Source organism: Odocoileus virginianus, chromosome 28, assembly GCF_023699985.2.
Source record: "Odocoileus virginianus isolate 20LAN1187 ecotype Illinois chromosome 28, Ovbor_1.2, whole genome shotgun sequence".
In the NCBI taxonomy this organism is placed as follows: Eukaryota; Metazoa; Chordata; class Mammalia; order Artiodactyla; family Cervidae; genus Odocoileus; species Odocoileus virginianus.
Window position 1 is genome coordinate 33652067 of NC_069701.1, and position 17422 is coordinate 33669488.

General features: G+C 45.4%; 1 pseudogene; it reads left to right on the forward strand.

Annotated features, from left to right (window-relative positions):
- The first annotated feature begins 7429 nt into the window (after positions 1-7429).
- LOC110123017 (pregnancy-associated glycoprotein 2-like) lies at positions 7430-15173 on the forward strand (annotated as a pseudogene).
- The last annotated feature ends 2249 nt before the right edge of the window (positions 15174-17422 follow it).

Sequence of the window (17422 nt, forward strand, 5' to 3'; positions counted from 1 at the left end):
TGGAAGCCACATCTGGTCATCAGGGGGCCGTGACCCCCTGGCAGGGTCTGGTGATGATGGACTCAGAACAGGGCTTGACAGACCAGTTGGCACACAGCTGCTGTGAGATGGAGGATCTTAGGGCCTTGCCCACTAAAGTTTTTGCCACCCGGGTTCTGTCGGATGAGATCAGGTAGTTACAAGACAGAAGTTACCAACTGGGAAAGTTTTGATTCCTCAGCAGAAACCCAAGATAGGCTGATGAATCACCTCTCATAAAGGAACTCTGGGTACAATACATGCCATAACACTTAGATAAATTAGGAATTATTTTAAATCTCTGGATGACCTGCCATTTTACTGTCCAGTCTGGGATGATGCCCACAGTTAGAGTGGAATCAAAGGGCCCCTGGGGGAAGCTGTCCCTCTCCCCATGACTCATTAGCAGTGAAGTTAGCTCTATCCTTTCCATGTCCACAGCAGGAATTCCAGCAGGAAGGATGTGACCGCCAGCAAGGTTAACCAGAAGACTCAGGTGGGTCTGGCCCTCTGGTAGGCACCATTCTTTTCCTAGTGCCTCTTCCTTCCCTCCTGGGTCCTGAGCAAGTGGACCTCCTCTTGGTTACCGAGTTGTGAATTCCTCTTCCCTTCCAAATATCCCTGCAGCTCCACTCCTTGGCTCCCTCCCTACCCAGGCCCTCTCCCTCACCTGCAGATGGCCCTAAAGAGAGGAAACTGGGGAGAGGATGCCCAGTTCATTCTTTCTAAAAGTATCCTCACTCCTTCTACCTCCAGGCCCTGACCTGGCTCATCAAAGTCCCAACTGGATGACCAAGCAGCTTAGCAGTAGGGGAGGAAGGCAGGGGTGGACGGTGATCATATGACAGGAGAACAGCTGGAGCATGAGCGCCTATGTCTCCAACCATTCAAGCAGTGGGGGCCTGCCCCAAGTCTGCTTGTCTTGGGTCCTCTAGGTATTACTGAAGACAGAAACTTCAAAGTGAACAATCTGTAAACTGCTGATTACAAAAAGATTTCAAACATCACAAAATAAAAAAGAATAGTAACAAGAACCCTGTATTTCTTCACACAGCATCAAGAACTACAACAATACTCTGTTAGTCTGACATAGCCAGGAGGCTACATGTCCAAGATCAAGGTGCTGGCCAACTGCATTCTCAGGACCTTTCTTCTTGGCTCACAGGCAGTTCTCATATTACTGTGTCCTCACACACGGTGGTGGATGGGGCAGGAGGTAAGGAGGGAGGCAGAGAGAGAGAGAATGAAAGACAGAGAGGGAAGAAGAGATTGAGGAAGCTCTCAGGTGGCTCTCCTAGTAAAGGTGCTAATCAAATCAGAGGGCCCCGCCATTAAGACCCCATGTCAACTAAGTGTGCGTTAGTCACTCAGTCATGTCCGACTCTTTGTGACCCCATGGACTGTAGCCCACCAGGCTCCTCTGTCCATGGACTTCTCCAGGCAAGGATACTGGAGTAGATTGCCATTTCCTTCTCCAGGGGATCTTCCAGACCCAGGAACTGAACCTAGGTCTCCTGCATTGCAGGAATCTTCTTTACCGTCTGAACCACCAGAGAAGTCCCCAACCAAAATTTCAACCAAATTACCTCCCAAAGGCCCTGGTTCCCAATGCCATCACATCAGGAGTTGTGCATTTAACATCTGAATTTGGGGGTGGACACGATGCAATCCATACCAACTACACAGGTCTTTTTTTAAATGAAGACAGACCCTCACTTAAAATTATTTTTTACTATTTATTCATTTTTGCTGAAGTATTTCAAGGAAGGGATTACCATTTCACAAAATATACATAACCATGGTGCTATTTTGTTCCAAATAAAATGAATGTCTTATATCAAGCCCATGTTCAAATTTTCCTAATCCTCTGAAAACAAATGTATTTTAACAGTTTATTGATTCAAATCAGGATCTAGACTATGGGAACACATGTTGCATTTGGTTGTCTCAGACTTTAACTAAATAGCAGTCACCCCTCCCCTTCCTGCACCCTGCTTTTTATGCCATTTATTTTAATAAGTAGGAGGAGGTGAGAGGTTTGTCTTTTACAATTGGGTTTAGAGCAAGTGTTGTATTGAGAGCAGGAGTCCACAACACTGGTACCAGGACCAGTACCAGTCCTTGGCTTGTTAGGAACCAGGCCGCACAGCAGGAGGTGAGCAGCAGGCCAGTGAGTGAGGCTTCATCTGTATTTACAGCTGCTCCCCATCACTCTGCCATCATGAAACAGTCTAGTTCCAGGAAAACAAGCTCAGGGCTCCCACTGATTTTGCATTATGGTGACTTGCATAATTATTTCACTATGTATCATCGTGTAATAATAATAAAGTCCATAATAGATATAATACCCTTGAATCATCCTAAACCAATCTGCCACCCTGGTCTGTGTAAAAATTATCTTCGAGGAAACCAGTTCCTGGTGCCAAAAATGTTAGGGACTGCTGGTTTAGAGGATTGCTTCTATGTTCCTTTATCTGTGTTTCCCCCTGAAAACTGGTAGGTAGGTCTAGACTTGAGTTCAACCATTTTTATTGAAATATTTCACATATAGTTCCATATATTTCTTATGGCATCACTTTAAGAGACTCATAATTTCTAGTTGCTGAGATGCATTGGGTTCTGATGTTGACAATCTCATGCATCCATTATAAACTTCCCCTTTAACATTTCATCTTATGGTTTTAGCATCCACTGATGACCTCTGCAGAGATCCATCCTTTCATGAGGATGAGTGGTGTTTCCTATTTCTACCACTCCTTCTGAATTTAATACCTGAAATTTCTTTAATTAAAAAGAACATTCCTTCAGCTCTTTGTAGTTACATGAAATAGACTACATACAAACAAAAGCAGTATAAACACTGACGATTATTCCCTTTCCCGGTGCTCAGAATGGAGAGTTGGTGCCAGAGCAATCTGTCACCGTTGCAAATCAGATGTTGTGTCTTAGCTTTTGGAAATTCCTGCTTTTAGAAATTCTTAAATATTTAATTTGTTTCTGTCTATTTGATGTGATGCTAAAATTGTCCCACCTTTGGTGTCTTCATGTCAGTTCCTAAAGTTTTTGTCCAGCTCTTGCAGGTCTTTGAAGGCCCTCAACTTTCTGGTCCTTCAAGATTCCCAGACTGATCTTGTGCATTGCTTTCCCAGAGCTGAAATCAACCATGTCTACAGGAATCTCTGGAACCTCTGCTGGGAAACGGTATTTCGAGGCCACCAGCTAGGCCCTCAGAGGGCAACTTTTACCAAGTTGCCATCGCTTCTGGGCTTTGTAGTGATCATAGCTGTAAAGTACAGATTTTCTGTAAAAAAGTTTTTTAAAAATTAAAAATACAAAAACAATTAGCTAGTACAAATTCATGCTTTCGATTCAAGTTTTGGACTCAGTGGGAGAAGAAGAGGGTGGGATGATTTGAGAGAATAGCATTGAAACGTATACATTATCATATGCAAGACAGATGATCAGTGCAAGTTCAATGCAGGAAACAGGGCATGCAAGGCCGGTGCTCTGGGACAACCTAGAGGGGTAGGGTGGAGAAGGAGGTGTGAGTGGGGTTTAGGATGTGGGGGACACATGTATACCTGTGGCCGATTCAAGCTGACGCATGGCCAAAAAAAAGACAGTGTTGTAATTATCCTCCTTAAAATAATTAATTTTAAAAAATTAAACACTAAAAATAAGGCTGCTGGGTTTTATCTAAGGTTTTGTGTTTTATACCTAAACCTCTTTTCTCTATTCACTGAAAGACTTGCTTCAGATAAAATTAGCATTAATTGCTTACTTATCTGTATGTAAAACAATAAAAGCATAAAATAAATATATAAATTAAATAAATAAATGATAATAAGTGAAATAAAATAAGAAAACATAAACATAAAAACAATACTTTCACAGTAACAGTCGCAATATCCCCAACAATAAGGTGTTGGATATAGTCTCAGATTTCTTTGCTTTTTAGTTTTTGGTTTTCTTTGGTTTTGTTTTGGATGGGGGCAATTTTTGGTTTTTTATCATTGTCCTTAGAAAATATCCCAATCTTAACATAGATTCAAAATGCTGCATTTTAAAGCCATTTAAGTAATTTTTTTTTTCTGTGCAGCAATGTCATCAGCTTGATACAATTAGGCTCATTTATTTTAGTTTGTTCTCAGTTTCCACAGATGTGCTTATTTATCTACTTTTTTATTTTGTAATGTGTTTTCATAGTTGCAAAGTCAAACTATAAAACAAACCAAAAAAAAAAAAATCACACTTCTGTCCCTGCCCCACACCCATAAATCACATCTTTTAGTAGTTTTTGGCTTTTTATTCAACTCTTTCTTGTGGAAAATACACATATACATGTTATAAAAGGAACAAACTATAAGCACTTTTCTGGTTCTTCATTTCTTAAAAACTAAACAGTGCACCCTAAACATCTCGCCCATCCCACTCCTCCATTCACATTAAACCCACTGGTTGGCATGCCCTGTACCTTACTCACTGTTGCCCCAGCAGATCTCATCCAGTGTGTTTCTAATCTTTTGCTTTTACAAGCAATGTGGCGGTAAATAAGTATTTATTATAAGTGCATATGGCTTCTTTGGGCTTCCCTGACGGCTCAGCAGTTAAGAAGCCGCCTGCCAATGCCCAAGACACGGTTTCAATCTCTGGGTCAGGATGATCCCCTAGAAGAGGAAATGGCAACCCACTCGAGTATTCTTCCGTGGGAAATCCCAAGGACAGAGGAGCCTGGCACACCAAAGTCCACAGGGTCAATAAAGAATTGGACATGAGTCAGCAACTAAAACAACAACAAATGATTTGCTGTGTTTTTCCCAAGGTATCTTACAGATAGATTCCCTAGAAGTAGAATTGTTGTGTTAAAGGTCATACATGTATGTCATTTGTTTGATGCTTTCAAATACCCTCTGTTGAGACTGAACCACAGAAACTGAATTTAAACAATGTGCAAAAGTGAGGGATAAGACCCAGTGCCCCAAAACTATATCTGCCTGGTGACCAGGCCAGGCTTCCTTTTGTCCTAACCAGGGGACAGGCCTGAATAGATCTCATGCAGGAAAATCCAGGCCCTGGGGATCCTGGGAGGAGCCATAAAACTCTAATGTCTTTACTTGGGCTAGAAAAAGTTTAACAGGTAGCCCTGGTCCTCTCAGGCAAATGAGGAGCTCTCAGTAGTTTTCTTTCTCCTCTTTGATTGATAAAACACTTCAAAATTATTTCTTTCTGTGTTTGGATGGGGGGACAAAATGTCTCGTGGTGTGGACCCTATTGGGGAATTATATCAGAATTCTATCCATTTGTCCTCAGTAAATGGACATTATTAAATTCCTTGGTTTATTTGACCCTGAACAAAGCTAGGGGAGGTGATGGAATTCCAGTTGAGCTATTTCAAATCCTAAAAGATGATACTGTTAAAGTGCTTCACTCAATATGCCAGCAAATTTGGGAAACTCAGCAGTGACCACAGGACTGGAAAAGGTCAGTTTTCATTTCAATCCCAAAGAAGGGCAATGCCAAAGAATGTTCAAACTACTACACAATTGCATTCATTTCAACTGCTAGCAAGGTAATCCTCAAAATCCTTCAAGGTAGGCTTCAACAATATGTGAAGCAAAAAATTCTAGATGTTCAAGCTGGATTTAGAAATTGATTTTGAATTAGAGATCAAATTGCCAACATCCACTGGATCATAGAAAAAGCAAGGGAATTTTTTTTTAATCTGCTTCTGCATCATTGACTATGCTAAAGCCTTTGACTATGTGGATCAGAACAAATTGTGGAAAATTCTTAAAGAGATAGGAATACTAGACCACTTTATATGCCTCCTGAAAAACTTGTATGCAGGTCAAGAAGCAACAGTTAGAACCAGACATGGAACAACCGACTGGTTCAAAATTGGGAAAGGAATATGTCAAGGCTGTATATTACCACTCTGTTTATTTAGCTTCTATGCAGAGAACATCATGCAAAATGCTGGGCTGGATGACTCACAAGCTGGAATCAAGATTTCTGGGAGAAATATCAACAACCTCAGATATACAGATGATACCACACTAATGGCAGAAAGCAAAGAAGAGCTAAAGAGCCTCTTGATGAAAATGAAAAAGGAGAGTGAAAAGGCTGGCTTAAAACTCAACATTCAAAGAACCAAGATCATGGCATCCAGTCCCATATTTCATGGCAAATAGATGGTAGGAAAGTGGAAACAGTGACAGATTTTATTTTCTTGGGCTCCAAAATCATTGTGGATGATTACTGCAGCCATGAAATTAAAAGAAGCTTGCTCCTTGGAAGAAAAGCTATGACCAAGCTAGACAGCATATTAAAAAGCAGAGACATCACTTTGCCTGCAAAGGTCTATCTAGTCAAGGCTATGGCTTTTCCAGTAGTCATGTACAGATATGAGAGTTTGACCATAAAGAAGCCTGAGCACTGAAGAATTGATGCTTTCAAACATTTGGTGCTGGAGAAGAGTCTTGAGAGTCATTTGGACAACGAGGAGATCATACAAGTGAATCCTAAAGGAAACCAACCCTGAATATTCTTTGGAAAGACTGATGCTGAAGCTGAAGATCCAATACTTTGTCCACCTGATGCGAAGAGCTGACTCATTGGAAAAGACCCTGATGCTTGATCGTATTGAGGGCAAGAGGAGAAGGGGGTGACAGAGTATGAGATGGTTGGATGGTATCATTGACTCAATGGACATGAGTTTGTGCAAAATCAGGCAGATTGTGAAGGACAGTGAAGCCTGGCATTCATAGGTCACAAGGAGTCAGACACAACTTAGTAACTGAACAACAACAGCAACAATGTTCTTTACAAATGGAAGAAAAACTAGCATGGGTAATACGTGTTCAGTCTGTTATTCAATCAACCAACTTGAATTGAATCTCCTCTCTGTGCCCACTGTTCTCCCAACTCTAAGCCAGAAATAAAAACCTGCAGAGACTAAAGGCTGAATTCAGCACACAGTTGTTGGAGATTTGGCTCACACTGTGTTTTTTGAAAAAAAGACAAAAGAAAACGTTAGTTGATAAGATTTAAAGCCAGGAGATTTTATGTAAATATCAGGACTTCTGACTGAAAATGCACAGCATTCCACAGCAGTGTTTTGTCTCCAAGTTGGCAAGAGTCTCCCTACTTAGTTCCGTTTGGTTTTTCAGCCAAGCCACAAGGAAGAGATTACAGTAGAAACACTGTATTCTGAGAACTTTCCAAGTCCATATCACATGGACACTGATGGAAGATAAAGTTTTATCGAGAGTTAAGTATTTCTTATCAGATCCATTAGTGGCCTGAAGGGGAAAATTAGGGCATATCAGAGCATATATAACGAGGAGTTACTGGTCACTGGTGCATGCTCAGAACTTGATCTTCCCTGAGTACTTGGAGCCAGGAAAGAAGCATGAGGTGGCTTGGGCTCCTCGGGCTGGTGGCCCTCTCAGAGTGTGTAATGATGTAAGTACGTGGACTATAAGTGGCATCATCTCTCTTTCTGGGATGTTTTTCTTCTTGTCCTTTTATTCTTCCATCCAGTTAGGGTGAGAAGGGAATATACTCATTCCCTGAAAGTCCTAAAAGTTCTACTCTCACTTATTGATGAGGACCTTGCCAATGGCACCAGGGGCCCAAGGGTCTTGGGGTCGGCCTGCAGGATTGCACAACTCAGGGAGTGCAGTCACATGGTGACCTCTGTGAAAATGGCACTCCTTGGAATTGTTCAGTGCACAACCTGTGAAACTGTAGGTGTGGTCCTGTGGAATAGCATTTCTCTTGCATTTGCTTCTAAGTCTTCTCTCCTCTGTCTCTCCAGTTCTGTGTGTACATGTCTTATCTGTGTGTCTGATCTTCCATCTCTCCAATTCTTTGGATGTCTCTGTGTGTGGAGAACTCTGATTTTTTTTTTTTTTTTTTCCTATTCTGATTCCTCTTTGCTTCTCTAGCACTGTAATTTCCCTAATTTATTCCCCATCCCCTGGCTTCCTCTCTCACTCCTCTCTTCTGCTTGAGCCCCAGAGGAAGATCAGGAGAGCTACCTCTAGGCTGTTTTACCTCTAACAAGCAGCGTGACCACAGCCAAGTCACAAACTCCCTGAATTTCAAATTGCTCCCTTGTAAAAAGAGGATGAGAATCCTTCTTCTACCTCCCTCCCTGAGCTTCTTTGAGAAAAATACAGTGAGATGGTAACAGCAATGGTAATGGCTGTCGTTGTTGAGACTTCCTGTGTTTTTTTATCAGGTACATTATATCCATCATTTCACTTAAGAACCAAACATTCTATGTGGGAGTGTGGGGATTATTATATTGCACATTTTTAACTGTTGGGGAAACTGAGGCTCCAAATGGTCATAAAAATCCCTGGAAAGCACACAGTGCCGTAACAAAGCCAAGTATGACAGTCACACTCACACGGTCAGCTGACTACTGCCCCTTCATTGTTCCCTTTTCACCATGCTCGGTGAAAGAATTCCTCTAACAAAGACGAAGACCATGCAAAGAAACTTCCAGAAAAAATACTTGCTGAAAAATTCCCAGAGGGAACACGCTTACAGGAGACTGTCCCAGGAATCTAGTCTTGATCTAGATTTCTCTTATCTACAGAGGAATCCCCTGCATGCGAGTGTATTCTGAGAATGGCACTCCACAGCGCCCCCTGGTGCTCTGGCCTAGCACTGGGGCTCATCTGGAGGTGCCAGGTGGGATGTTGGGGCTGGGGCTCCTGCAGGAGGCAGAAACACTGGGGGAACAGGGGCCCCATTCCCAGAGGAGAAGACATTCTCATCCTCAACTCTTGGTCTGTGGTGACCGGGCCCAACAATGACCAGGTGGAGGTTAACATCCATTTCTGTGCCAAAGTTGGGCCATTAGTTTGAGGGAGATTGTTCTTTCTGAACCCACTGTGTCATTGAGTTTCATGTGAAGGGTGAACCATGCATGATCAAAACGTAAATTCAACTGTAAATCAAGTGTGAAAGTGTAGGCAGGTGAAGTTCGGCCTCCAGATCCAAGAATGACAACAGTAAAATGATACTGAGCCCCGGCGCTAGTAGTAAAGAACCCGCCTGCCAGTGCAAGAGAGAAAAGAGACGCAGGTTCCATCTCTGGGTCGGGAAGATCCCCTGACAGAAGGTATGGCAACCCACTCCAGTATTCTTGCCTGGAGAATCCATGGACAGAGGAGCCTGGTAGGCTACAGTCCATGGGGTTTCAAAGAGTCAGACACAACTGGAGCAACCTTGTACACATATGGCACATGACACCATAGAAGTCTAGCAATATAGTTATTTTTCTTGATTAGAAAAACGTCTCCTATCTTCTTCCAGAATGCACAGGCCACCCTGAGAGATAGGCAAAGAGTAAATAGATGTCAAATGAAAGGGCCACCTGCATCATGTTAATAGGATATGGTCTTGGTTTGGAGAAACTGGCCCAGAGTGACCTGGACAAAAGGCCTCCTGAGCAAGGCGGTGTTCATGCTGGGTATGAAGAGGGGACTGGAGAGCTTCTCAGACGAAGGCCCCAGTCTGAGCAGAGGCTGTGAGATGCGGGATTGAAAACTGATTTTAGAAGTTATGGGAAACCCAGCAGGAGGCAGTACTCCAGGAATCAGGGGTGGCCAGCCAGCCAGTTCTGCCCTAACCATAAGCCCCTGACCCTGGTAGTTCACCTACATCGGCAACATCACCATTGGAATGCCCAGTCAAGAGTTCCGGTTCATGTTTGACACCGGCTCATCAGCCTTCTGGGTGTCCTCCATTTATTGTCAAATTCCCTCCTGCTGTGAGTATATCTGCCCTCCCACCCATTTTGTCCTCCCCCTCCCCTTCTTCTCCATCCTTGGCACCTGAAGCTCACTCATCTCTTTTGTCTCCAGCTAGACAAATTCGCTTCAACCCTAAAGTATCCACCACTTTCCGCCCCTCAAAGCAGCAATTCAAATTCATCCACAGATCTTGGTGGATGGAGGGAGTTCTTGGCTTTGACACCATCCAGGTAATGTGGAAACAAGGAGCTGAGTCAGGACTGCCCTTCAGAGTGACCACTGCTTACAAAACAGATGCTGGACCAGTTGGCAGGGCCCTTCCTCCCAAAAGGCCCCTAGAGTCTGGCCATCTGCCCCTCAGGACACTGTCCCTGGGGAAACAGAGCCCCTGCTGAACACAAACTCCCAGAATGGCCGACCCAGAGAGTGGCCTGGGGTTGTGGACTTGCCTGTGAGCATTCAAGTTTCATTTTGCTGAGAGCAGAGAGAAGGGAGATAAAAGCAGCCACTTTTATTCTCAGACGCTACTGGGCACTTCACGGTAATAACTTGCTTAATCTGGCAACATCCCCAGCAGCAGGTACTGTGATTAGCTCCATGACACAGGTAAGGGAACTGAGGCACAGAGTGAGGGCCTTGCCAAGGTCACACATCTGGTAAGCAGTGGAGCTGGGCTGGCCCATCAGGACTCAGGCAGGTGTGTGTGTTGGGGGGAAAAGGATAAAACTGATCTGGAGCCCTTAGGGGCATCCAGGCAGGGAAAGCAGGGGGCCACACATGTGGGAGGGGCCTGATAAATGAGTGTTCACTCTAGGGGGCCACTGAGAGTCTAATCAAAACTATGGCCTGCCTCCCCCAAAGTGCCTGATGTTTTGTCTATCTATCCCTCCTTCCTCTCTCACTCTTTCCCTCTCACAGGCACACACACCTCCAAAAGACCATCTCTGAAACACAATTTTCATCAGAACCCTGCCAGCGACCTTGTATAATGGGCTTCTGTCTTTCTGGGCAGACGTTGAATCCACAATACATTACAATGAATTCAGTCCATTTCTGTCACCAGATCATAGTGACGCCAAAGATGAGACTACTCTACTCTCTTGGAGAAGGAAATGGCAACCCGTTCCAGTATTCTTGCCTAGAAAATCCCATGGACAGAGGAGCCTGGTGGGCTACAGTTCACGAGACACGACCAAGCACACCCTGCTGTCTACTCATTTTGTCCACAAGGGGGCACCATTGGGTCCTGTCCCGAGTCTCTCTTGCCCCACCTGGACAGAAGGCACGAGGCCAATTTGACTGACTCAGATGGTGTTTTTCAGAGGAGCAGATGTTTTAAAATCCACAGCCCCACACAAATGGAACCCAAATTCCTGTCCCAGCTTAGTCCAACCGTCTCAGGTCCATACATGGCAGTTCTTCTCTGCAGTGCTAATGGCATCTGTACCCCAGCCCAGACCCAGACCCAGTTCCCAAACCTTTCCATGGGTACCATGTCCTCTCCCGCAGATCGGAGTCTTTGTAGCAGTAAACCAGAGCTTTGGCCTGAGCCAGAAGCAGCACAACGCACTCATGGAACATACACCTTATGATGGCATCCTGGGCTTGGGCTGCTCTAACTTTACCATCGGAGGGATCATTGCTGTCTTTGACAACCTGAAGAAACGAGGAGTCACTTGCCAACCAGTCTTTGCCTTCTACTTCAGCAGGTAAGTCTGAGCTGGACAAGGCCTCTCTCCAAATTAGCTGTAAGATGCTTGGCTTGCAGCTGCATGAAAAATTATAGACCACCCCATCCAGAAGTTTCTTGAAGCCTCCTCAGAAGGCTGGGTGGTTAAAGCCCAATCTAGCCTAGGAGAACTACTAACCCAGGGACCCACCTGGCCCCATTACTGCTTTTTCCAATAAATTTTGGGGGGAACACAACTATGCTCATGGACTTAAGGGGAGCAGTTAGGTCTAGCGGAGGAAATAAGGAGCACAATGGAAGATGTCGGCAAACAGATTGAAGGAGAAGGCAACAGTATTTGCTGATGGATTTGATATGGAAGGAAGGAGGGGGATGGCGGAAATATTTCCTTCCTCACTAACATTTCACTGGGAGCCCATGACCCGCTACACAATATGCTGGAGCCAGTGCAAAATAAAACCATGGGACCCCCTTGTTCAAAATGTATTAGGAATTTCCAGACAGGGAGAGCAGAGGTGTGGACCCTGCTGAATGTGGGACCCCATGGAAAACGCTGGTCACAAGCAGGTGAAGCCAAACCTGGGTGAGTCTGAACCCATGCCCTTACTGCCCTGGGGCCTTGGGTTTTCTTAAAAAAAAACAAAAACAAAAAAAACAGGCTAGACAAGGGAGGATGCTAGACCCCTCCAGCATGGTTTCTCTGAGGATATTTCTAAGAATGCATGTCACTTGCAGGGACCAGACCCTCCTCAGAAGGCTGGGTGGTTAAAGCCCAGCCTCGCTGCCCAGCTTCCAACTTCTTCTGTGGCACTCATCCGATGGTTACTGACCTGAATCAGGTACTCAAGCCCTCTGAGCCTCAGTTTCCACATCTGTAAAATGGGGACCGTAGTAGTGCCTCTGATGGGCGCTACTACCAGACAGAGCCTGGTGTCACTGTCCTCCAATGGGGCCCCTCTTTCCTTCCCTCATCAGGGAGAAGGAGGATGGCAGCGCAGTGATGTTTGGCGGGGTGGACCACACCTACACAAAGGAGAGCTCAGCTTGGTACCAGTGTCCCAAGCCGGCTTCTGGCAGATCGCCATGGACTGGTAAGCCTCTCCCTCTGAGGATCACCCCACTTGATGCTCCCATCTGTGCACATGGACACATGCAGACACACACAAGTGCACACACAGACACACAGTCACATACAGACATGCAATGCACCCCAAAACACACAAGAACACATATGAATACACACATAGGCACACATATAAACACACAGAGGCACACAGATACACACAGACACACGCATGCCCACAGACATGCAGAGACAGACACACAAACAAACACAAACAGGCAGAGACCACCCATGGGTTTAAGATCATGTCAGGCCTTCTGACCAGGTCCAGACCTACCAGGGTCAGGAAGGGCCCAGAGCAGCTTGTGAAGGCTGAGGAGGATGGCACCTGCTGTGCTGGCGGGGTGGGAGAGGAGCATGGCTTGAGGAACCCAACACTGATGAGAAGAGGATCAGGGAGAGTTTCATCCAGCCTGAACAGGGTTGTGTTAAGTAAGCTATCCAAATGATCAGGGCTTCCAAAGACCTAGGGGCTTCTCTGTACACAGAAATGTCACTTTAAAAAAGAGAGCAAGTCTGGGATAAACCAAGAAAACTGGTCTCCTCAGGGAGAAGCTACACAACAGTAGAGAGGTTGACTGCAGTCTTGAGAGCTTAAAGCAACTCATAAGAAGAGATACCCCACCTAGCCATAAATAGGCACCCCCTAAACCACTTAGACAATGGGGCAGAGACTGTGACAGAGAGAATCAGGAAGCTGGGATCCAGGCTTGGCATGAGAGCTAGAGGCAATAATTGATGGGATTCTGTGTGATATCCTAAGATAAAGTTTATGTGTCCTTTGGAGCCCCATGAGCTAGCATGGGCATCCTGTGGCTGGGGGCCTCAGTGTCTGTGCTGGCTGAGGGGGAGGTGCTGGGAGACACCCTCTCCTGGGGCAGCCTGGTTTCCCCCACCGCCACTCTGAGCATCTGCTGCCCCAGGGAACCTCCATCTTCACTGTGTGGGCAGACCTATTATGGTCAGACCCCAGATACAGGTTTCTGGGTGTTCCTCATTCATTTCATAATTCATTCAAAAAAAAATACATCATGAACCTGATGTGTGCAGGTAAAACTTGCCCTCTCATCTAGTAAAGCAGTCATGCATGAAACAAATCACACACATAGAGAATTACCACTTTGGTACGTGCTAGACATGGGGAAGAGTCTACAGAGATTGACCAAAACAACAGCCTGATTTAGTCTGGTGGGAAGACCTCCCTGACAAAGTGACAAGCTAGAACCTGGAAGATGAGGACAAATTAGTTCGACCAAGGGGATAGGGTCCTTATAGGAAGGTCAACAGCAGGTGGCAAGGCCCTGAGGTATGAAAGAGCCCAGCGCATCAAGAATTGCAAGGAAGTCAAAGAAAGTATCATGACCAGAGCAAAGGAAAACTGTCAGGGAAGGAGCTGAAGAACTGTTCAGGAGACAGGGAGAGGACAGCCAAGGGAGAGATTTCAGATGATCACGGTGCCCACTTTCTCCCACTGTCTCCCAGCATCTCCATGAACAGAACGATTGTGGGTTGTTCTGGAGGATGTCAGGCCATTCTGGACACTGGGACATTGTTGCTGATTGGCCCGAGTAGCCTGGTCGCTGGCATCCAGAAGTTCATCAACTCCAGGATCATCCAGGATGGCCAGGTGAGTCATGCCTGAGTCATGCCACAGGGTCCCTCTCGGGCTCCCCACACCCCAGGGATCAGCTGAGGCTAACCTCTCTCCGTTTTCTCTAACAGTTCTCGGTTCCATGTAACAAAATCAGCACCATGCCTCCTCTCATCTTCACGGTCAATGGCAAAGTCTACCCTGCGCCCGCTCAAGCTTACATCCAGAAGGTGAGGGGCCAGTCCTGGAGGCTGGTTCTCAAATAGGAACTTGCGGAAAGCCTTGGGCTGCTGCTGAGAAGAGGGCACCCATTGCAAGCCAAGTCACACCATTGCAGACGCTGCAGGGCCAGCGCCTCCGATGAAACCAAACACATGAGAGTAAAGGAGACTCTGGGACATCCCTCCTCCAGAAATGTATGTGGAGACCCCACCCCGGCCCTGCCTGGCGCGGGGCACAAAGAGAGGGGAACGCTAAGGGCCTCTGCGCTCAGAGCCCTTCAGTTTAACCAGAACCCTCAGATGCGGGAACATGGAAAGTTATCTCTAGCAAGCCCTGAAATAGGCCATGTGACAGCGGGGGGCGGGGGTGGATGTAGACAGTCCCTCTGTACTGTCCCACCATAACAACAGTCTCCCTTCCCATCTAGAAAGTGTCCAGGTTCGAATGATAAATCACATGGTCACCCACTGCAAATTCCCCTTGCTAATAAGCCCCAGTGGCCCCCTCTGTGAGTTGGGGTATCCAACCCCTCTGTGGGGAGGTTGGATGTGAAGGTGAATAAGGGCTCAGGCTGACTGGTGTTTATTTCTGTCTCCCCCAGGTTTCTGAGAACCTCTGCATTAACAAGTTTCAAAGGAGCACAGAGGGCTTGAGACTGTCGGAGATCTTGGGTGGATCTTGGGTGATGTCTTCCTGAGCCTGTATTTTTCTGCATACGATCTGGGAAACTACAAAATTGGCTTGGCTCCTGCAGTGTAAATGCTGGGCTGCTACAGTAATCAATCAGGCCCACTCCAAACACACACTCACTCACACGTAAGGCACTCCCACCCAGGGATGCTGAGGAACTGTGTTTGAAGCTCTGCACGCCCTAGTTTCAGTAAATAATAAAGGATTTCCATCTCAATGATGCTATTATGAATGGCTGCCTCTCTTTGGGTAGAGGAGGTACATCATAATTGGGGAGGATGGAAAATCAAGTCTGAACCACAAGTGAGAGGACCCCAATTCCAACTGCCTTCTGGAAAAGGAGAGTCTTATTGGAAGGACACTGGGGATTCGGAATGCAGGAACCAGAGCAGATTCCAAGATCTCAGTGACTATTGTTGTTGTTGTTCAGTCATGAAGTCATGTCCCACTCTTTGTAATCCTATGAACTGCAGCATGCCGGGCTTCCCCGTCCTGCACTATCTCCTGGAGTTTGCTCAAACTCACTTCCATCGAGTCAATGATGCCATCCAACCATCTCATCCTCTGTCATCCCATTGTCCTCCTGCCTTCAATCTTTCCCAGCATCAGGATCTTTTCTATTAAGTCAATTCTTCCCATCAGGTGGCCAAAGTATTGGAGCTTCAGCTTCAGCATCAGTCCTTTCAGTGAATATTCAGGGATGATTTCCTTTATGATTTTTTGGTTTGATTGCCTTGCTGTTCAAGGGACTCTCAAGAGTTTTTTCCAGCACCACTGTTTGAAAGCATCAGTTCTTCAGCACTCAGCCTTCTTATGGTCCAACTCTCACATCCTTACATGACTACTGGAAAAATAACTCTGACTATATGGATCTTTGTCAGTAAAGTGATGTCTCTGCTTTTTAATGGGTTTATCATATCATATCTAGGTTTATCATAGTTATTCTTCCAAGGAGCAAGCATCTTTTAATTCTGTGGCTGCAGTCAACGTCTGCGGTGATTTTGGAGCACAAGAAAATGAAATCTGTCACTGTTTCCACTTTTTTCCCATCTATTTGCCATAAAGTGATGGGACCAGATGCCATGTTCTTAGTTTTTTGAATGTTAAGTTTTAAGCCAGCTTTTTCACTCTTCTCTTTCACCCAAGAGGTTCTCCAGTTCTTCTTCACTTTCTGCCATTAGTGTGGTATCATCTCTGTATCTGAGGTAGTTGATATTTCTCCCAGCAATCTCAATTCTAGCTTGAGTGTCATCCAACCCAGCATTTCACATGATGTACACTTTGTATATAAGTTAAATAAGCAGAGTGATAATATACAGCCTTGTCATACTCCTTTCCCAGTTTTGAACCAGTCAGTTCTAAATGTTGCTTATTGAGCTGCATACAGATTTATCAGGAGGAAGGTCAGGTGGTCTGGTATCCCCATATCTTTAAAAATTTTCCACAGTTTGTTCTGATCCATAAAGGCTTCAGCATAGTCAATGATGCAGAAGCAGATTTTTTGGAATCCCCTTGTTTTTTAAGGATGTCATATACCTTTATCTATAACTCAATTTCCATCTTTTCACTCTTCAGGCCAGAATACACCCCACTCTTCTCCCTCCTCCATAGAATCCTTGGAGATTTCTTCTGGTGCCAAAGAGAGAATGAAGGAGGTAGTATTTGGGCAGACACTGTGAGTCCCATCATATCCCAGCTCCCCCAGCCATATGGTGACATACCAGTGCCCTCTGTCTTTGGGCGGGTCATGGAGGTACCACTCCCAAGGCCCAGGAAGAGCAAGGGGACCACGCCACCAGCTCCTCAGAAGGCCATGTGCTCAGCAGTCAGACTATCATACCCACCAACTTCCTGTCAGAAGTTCTGCCCATCCCTGCAGACATGACAGGAGAAGAACCTGCCTCAGCGTGGACCACCCCTCTTTCCTTAGAAAGAACATCCTCCTAGTTTCCATCCCAGCAACCATCTCTTTGCATTTCTCCCCTTCCAAATTCATTTAAGTTTGCCTTTGAAACCCAAGCAAGGGTTGGAGCCAGAAGACTTCTTCAGTGTAGTTGTAGAACATCACAAAGCTCTTGTCTCCCACCCCCTCCCAACTCAGATATTTACTTTTCATTCCTTCTTCCCTAGGCTTTGAGAACAGGAAAGAAATCACACACATAGCCCAGTCTGTGCAAGGTGCTTGGAAACGGTTCGAAAAACAATGGTAATTTAATGATAGAAGTTGTTATCAAATTAAAGTGAAATTTGCCTTTTTCTCATTTAACTGTTGTCCTCATTCTACTCTGAAAATTCATCATAGAGTAAATGCAGTCCTT